We start from the raw sequence: 6,741 nt of genomic DNA, 5'->3' as shown, positions 1-6,741 counted from the left end.
GTGTTCAGAAGCGGACGTGATGCCATCCTTGAAAAACTAAATCACATTAATTGCTGGGGTTTGAACCCAGCCAGACGCTTACTGCAGGAGAACAGGTTCATGCTAACGGTGGGCTTCGTAAATGAGACATCGTGCTTGAAGAAAAGAAGAGTTTTATCTACATTTCATGATCCCTACATTGCTAACTGGCCTTAGAGGGACCTCTGTGTTTTGGGGGCTCACAGGGGAGCAGCTCGGTGTCATTGCAGCCACATGGAGCGTGCGCCTCGTGTGCCCTGCTCCGTGCAGGGCTCCTTGCACCCACCACAACCACCGAGACCACAGCAAAGCCCCAAGCACATCCCAGCAGCTCCCTCTCCGTGCAGCCTAATCCTTGAGGAGAACATTTCTGCCCAGGGGTGAGTGGTTAACACACCCAGGCTTACCTCCCTAAGCCAGGGAGAACAGATAAATATTTTCTTTTCTTTTGCGAAACCACGAGGAATTTCGCCAGGGTCATCCATTCCCGAGGGCAAACGTTTGGCGTGATAAGGGGTGCGTGGAGCTATCTTTATGGAGGGGCCAGCAAAACCAGACTGAACTGGAGTGGGAGAAACCAAAGCCCTGCGACGTGCATTGCTCAGGCTGGAAAAGCCCCGTCGGAGCAAGGAGACAGCTATGCCACTCAACAGATAATCTGACCCTGCTGCCAAGCACTATCAGGCAAAGCAATTGCCAGGCAGTTGTGGAAAGAGCTGATCACCCAGCAGTGGCTTTTTGTGAAGACAAAACAGAATTAATTTAATCAGCAATGGGATTAATTTAATCAACGTGGCTGTTATCAGGATCCAGGTAGGTGAAAAACAAGCACTAAGGGTCACTCCCTGTCCGTGACCTCCTCAGCTGTACAAAAATGCAGCAGTTGGGCACGGGAGAAAGGTGAGAAATGAGACAAGCCCAGCTCACGGAGTAGGCTGCAAGCATCTGTGGCACACACTGGGTCTTAGAAACGTCTTTGGAAACCTCACAGGCACCCCAGACAGTCTCCTCATGTCTCTCTGGCCTGGCACTTGGTTGTCTCACATACAAACTAACCCTATATCAGCTAATATGCAATAAGCCTCCTCTGCCTACAAGGTAGGGGATGGAGGGGGGGCTGACGTCTCCCCTTCCCTACCGAGGGAGGAAAAATGGGGCCTGGGAGCACCTGAGTGGGAGCATTGTATGGTGACTGCAACAAAAGCCGGGCTAGACACTAAATCCTGCTCTGCCCCTGGCAGCTGGCATATTACCAGGGCTGTTGTTTGCCTCGAGATGCTGGTGGTTCCTTCTCCGTTAAAGAAAATGCTCCTCTCCCCCAAAAATGTACCCGCTAGCTGATGCTCTGTGTCCAAGACATCCCTGGAGGCATTGTGTGTGTGAGCAGCTGCTGGGGTGCTCCAGGTGCCATGGCACAACAAACCTGGCTGGGTGAAACAAATGAGCTCGGGCTTGTCCTTGGGGCAGGAAAAATTGCATCGAGTCCCCACTGGAGCCACTTCCTTTGCCACCAGCAAGCATTTCAGAAGAGGTAGGGGCTACCCCAAAGCTGGAGAATCTGAAAGGCGATTTCCTCGCCAAAAAAGCAACCTTTGAGAACCTGAGCACGTCGTGCTGCTTTCCTCCTCGCACCCTGCAGGGCTGGGCTGCCCGCTTGCTCCAGGAAGAGCCGCAGCTGATGCAACGTCTCAGCAATTCTTGCAGCATGGAGCAGTGGGAGCCGGCTCGGGGCCCTTCTCTGCAAAGGAGCTGACATCTGCTGGGACAGGAAAGCCATTGCAAGGCTTACTACATTCCACTCCGGGTTGCATCAGACTCGGAACTTGAATAACGAGGGGAAAAATTGGTTGTGTACATAAGGGCTGGAGGTTTGATGGTGTTTTTGGCTACTTTGCTCCTATGAGCAACATGACCATTGCTGTCCAGAACTCACTTCTCACCCCAGACCTTCTCTGGTTTCCTTTTACTCGCTTTTTTCTACCTCGTTCACCTCATTATTTAAGCTTCTCTTTAGAAATGGCAGTGGGAATTCAGTGTCTGGGGTGCCACGGATGGGGCTGAGCCCCAAACTATGCGGCTTGACCCAATCTTCCTACAAAACCCCGAGCCCAGGATGAGGTGAGCCAGGACCTGTGCAAGGACATTGGCATTTAAGAGGAGTGCTCTGTGTCATCTTTGTACGTAAATGAGTGGAACTGTATGTAAACGTGCTCATAAATAAAACAGGAATACAGCAAAGCGACCTTGATGACAGGTGAGGAAAAAGAGTTCCAGCTGATAACAGCCAGACTCCATCCCTGATACCGCGAACCCTAGTGCCTTACACAGGGACCATTAAGCATCTCTAAAGAAGCATAGGTAGCCTAATTAATGGCTCACTAGCCTAATTAATGAAGATCCAGGGCAGACGTAGAGGCAGACTAAGATTTCTGCTTTCTCATCACTGCCTTGGGAATTGGCACACTGACTTGAGCAGACTGATGGGGTGCAATGTCGCAGAAAGACGTGACAATAGCTGGACACAGACCGTCTGTGCAGCTGCCGGAGCATTTTAATCAGGAGCAGCTTCAGGGCCGGGCTGGTAAACGCTGCCATGGCTCAGCGACACTGCAGACACCCTCACACTTGAAATACCACCACCAGAGCTGCTCTGATGGACCAGCGAAGGCAAAGACCAGTCCCTGTAGCAATTTGTGTGATAGGATGTTTGAAAAAGGACAAGCAGAAGAAAGCAGTGACACGTGCAGAGGAATTCTCTCTACAAGGAAGTTTGAAAAGGCTGATTTGATGAGCATTAAAACCTTAGCTCCTCCAAAAATCCCAACCTCCTGTGCTGACATGCATACGTTCGCAGCCACGTGTGTTTAAGTTAAATTTGCAAAGCCTTTCTTTGAAAACACTTTCTGGATTGTGCTGCTTATCGGTTGAAAAATGTGAAAGCCATGCTCAGGAAACGGCGCGAGAGGGCACTTAGCACATGGCAGCTGCTCAGGGTGAACAGCTGAAATAATTTAGCAGTCTGGTGCTGCTCACTAGAGGAAAAGGTGCGTGCCCCACGACCAGGAACCCTTGGCACTGCAAGGCAATCAGCATTCACGCCTCCCCCTTGCAGGCAGTTTCAGCTGTTTTACACAAATCAGGAGGTTTTTAATCCTCCCAGTACATGGCCACTCTTAAAACACTGATCAGTCTTCTTGCTGTGCTGAATGTTTTGCTGCTCCTCTGTCCCATCCACCTTCAAGGCTGGAACCAGTGCTTGTGCAAAATGACCTTGTCCTGAGATGCAGAGCCATCTCCCACAAATGAGCATGGTGTGACACTGAAGAGTGAAAAAATGCAGCAGGAAATAAATCCTAATGCTTACTGTCCCGTATCTACCATGCCTCTCATCCTGGTGCTTTCACTGTGAGTACTTTTGTTAAAAATGAGTCAAGTACAGCCAGGCTGGGCAAGCTTCACGTGTGCAGATATGGTCTGGAGGGGTTCACTTTGATGCTAAAACAAAACTTTAGCCCAAATTTTAGGTATTGGATGCTCATTTTGTTGTTTAAATCTTCTTTATTGCTGCACTGGTGCTAATAATTAGTGCTCTAACACCATATTTGTTGAGTATCCCCGTCTAGAATGTGCAAGATTGCTGCATCATAATTATCGAACAAAAATGGGAATTTCTAAACAACTCTCCTGCTCTGTCTTGCCTTTTAATTCTTTCTCTGCAGGCTTCTTTTCAAATACACAGAAAGCCAATGAAGTCCCACTGGAATGGCAAGAGAAAGGGCCTATTCAGATTCACTGGAAATTTGTAGCTTCAAGTGTGACAATTTGCTGATGGATTTAGCTTGATATCCCCTGGGATCCGTACCTGAATAAAGCTACTCTTTGTACGCCCCTCCAGGGAAGGCTCTGCCTTCCTCTGCTTCCTCTGTTTCCAAGACATAAAAGCACCAATTTCAAAACAGAAAATACGGGAAGCCCATTGAATGAGATATTATCAGCTTCTGGTTATAAATAAGCCTGAATGGAGCAAAGCACTGTCGTGGACTTGCAGCAGCTGCCTGCTTGGGCTGAATCCAGTCCCAGGTGATGTGCACATCAGCAGGGGCCGAGGGGCCTCTGCTGGACTGTGAGCACAGCCAGGATAAAACCCAGGCTTCCCAATGGCAGGGATTTTCTTCAAGGTGGGCCTTGAGTAGGCACATGCCCTTGACCCTCAGCCGTATTTGCTTTTAGAGATGTGTGGCTTTGAAATGCTTTCACCAGAATCTGTGAAGGCATTTTTTAATGTGATTCTTTTTTTTTTCCCTTCCTCCCTATTTTACATGTTCAGAGCAGAAAATTTGCAGCTCAAACCTGGAGAAGACTGAAGAACCTGTTTTTTGATCTGTTACCACACACTATTGTGGTGTATATATATAAAAAAAATACTTTTTCCTGGGTATCCTGGCATTCCTGGAGTACAAGCAGCACCACGGTTCTCTCTGTTCACTGGGCTTATCTTTGCCCTCATCTTTCTATAAGATCAGTGTCAGGATACTCTTAACACAGGCTCTTCCTAAAATTGCAATGCGTTTTTGGTTGTTTTAGTTACTGTGCTGTCAGCATGTCCTCCTGTTTAATCTGTGCCGTTAATTCCTTCCTTGCTACTGGCTTCAGAAAGCATTAACAAGGGAAAAATAAATCAAGTATTAGAGCACAAAGAAGACTTGTGGGAAAAAGCTTTGGAGTCTTTTCTGAAGCTTTCATGCCTGTTATTCTTTACTTTGCTGATACAGCTGGATTTACCATCCTGTTGAATGAGCATATTCCAGACTATTAAAAAAAAAAGTAAACCCACGTGTTCTTTGTATAGGTCAAAACTGGATGTGGGCTGCCAGATATAACAGCACAGAACACTTCATAGCAACAGAATGAAATGTGCAAACACTGGCAGAGTCAAGCTTATGCCATGTTCCTTATCAGCACTCAGTTCAAAACCCCCAAACAAAGCAGAAACAAAAACCGAGACGGAAATCAGAGTGTGTGGACATCTGTGCTTGGCAGCCTGTGCGTGTGCGCCTGGGCTCAGCCATGTTTGGGAGCACACATCTGCCCTCCAGCTGGGTGAGGATGTTTGTGTGAACGTGTAGGCGTACATCCGTGCATGCCGTGTGGGAATGTGGTTTGCTCAGGGTGATGGGAAACTTGGGGAAAGAACTCACCTAAGTCACTTCTGGAGACGTAGCTTCAAGTCTTGGGGCATCTGTACTCTCACCTCACTGTCTTTAATCTCCTCTACACAGCCAAGTGTCCTTTAGATCCTTTCGAGGAAGACACATCTCTTAACATTTACACCATGGTGGCTCTGGGGAATATTTATCCCTGAGAGGGTCACGCCGTGGTTCATGCTTATATTGTGCTTTACATTTTCACAGCGCAGTGCAAAGTTTTGTTTGTCCTTTCATCCTCTTTGTTTCCACACAAACCATGAGAAACCAGACAGTATAGTTCAAGAGATCAGAGAGCTCACACCAAGACTGTTCTGCCCCACGTAGTTCCCCGTGTGGTGACTAGCTCCAAATGACCCTGAGCATCTGACGGAAAATAAAGTTTTGAGAGTGGAATTTGAGCTCACAGAGCTGAGGATCTGCATGCTCGCTTATAGAGCACGTTTGGTGAAGAGGTAGCTTTTTCTGTTTCAAAGTCTCCCAAAAAAAGAGTTCGAAGATTTGGCCCCAAGGGGATCCAGTGACCAAATTCCTGGAGACATCAAGAGGGGACATGTTTTCACACACTGGTTTCTTTTTGAGGTTAAAGACCAAGAAACAGCAGGGGGACTTCCTAGACTGTGCATAGAGCCAGGGAACTCAGCAGAGCGCTTCTAACTTGTTGGCTGAGAAACTGCCCCGTTCTCTTGACCTGGTCTCTCCGTGGCTTTCTGTTCACTTCCTGGGTATAAACATTTGACAGGCTGCAGCTTTAATTGTAACCACAATGTTTTCAGAATGACCAGAGAAACAAAATCCTGGTGAAGATGTACGTTGTCCGCAACCTCAAAACATTTTCCCAGCTGTTCCCTTCTCCCTTCATGCTTCGGGTTGTTTCCAAGATGTGAGGTTCAAGTGTAGGCAGATGTTGAAAGCACGGGAATTTTACTGCAATTTCCATGGCACATACTTTATGTTTCGGTTAACCTGTGAGCATTGAGCGGTACTTTCAGTGGATATCCATGATGGTTTTGGGTTAGGCAGTGGGTTGAACAGTAATGAAAACCACCCTGCCTCTAGGCAATTCAGGCTTTTGTGGGAATTCAGTGAAAAATGTAATTGTACTCCTCTGCAAGTGAGAAACAATAACAAAAGTAACTGTAAAGCACGGTGGGATGAAGGAAACTTCCAGCTCAAAGATGTATTTGAACTTGAATCATGTTTACAGTGTATGCGCTGGTTACGTGTTCAAAGTCGGTGTTTTCCCAGAAATTCTACCCGGGCTCAGCATCTATGTGAAATACCACATAAAAATATGAATTGTTCTTCTTCTCCATCATCGAGGGATCACTAACCAGCAGCTGCCCAGCATCGTTTTGCAGCACCCGCTGTTTCTTTCGGCTCACCAACATGACAAACTCTCTTTCCACAACTGCTGCTGAGAACGAAAACACTCGTGCAGCCCCCAGCCCCCCAACACTTCCATCCCACATTTTACTTTTATTTTTATCCAGTGCATCCCCCCCAAGGCTGAACCCTG

The sequence above is a fragment of the Aythya marila genome (assembly GCF_965140915.1).
Source record: "Aythya marila genome assembly, chromosome: 12".
Taxonomy (NCBI): Eukaryota; Metazoa; Chordata; class Aves; order Anseriformes; family Anatidae; genus Aythya; species Aythya marila.
This window is presented reverse-complemented; position numbering follows the sequence as displayed.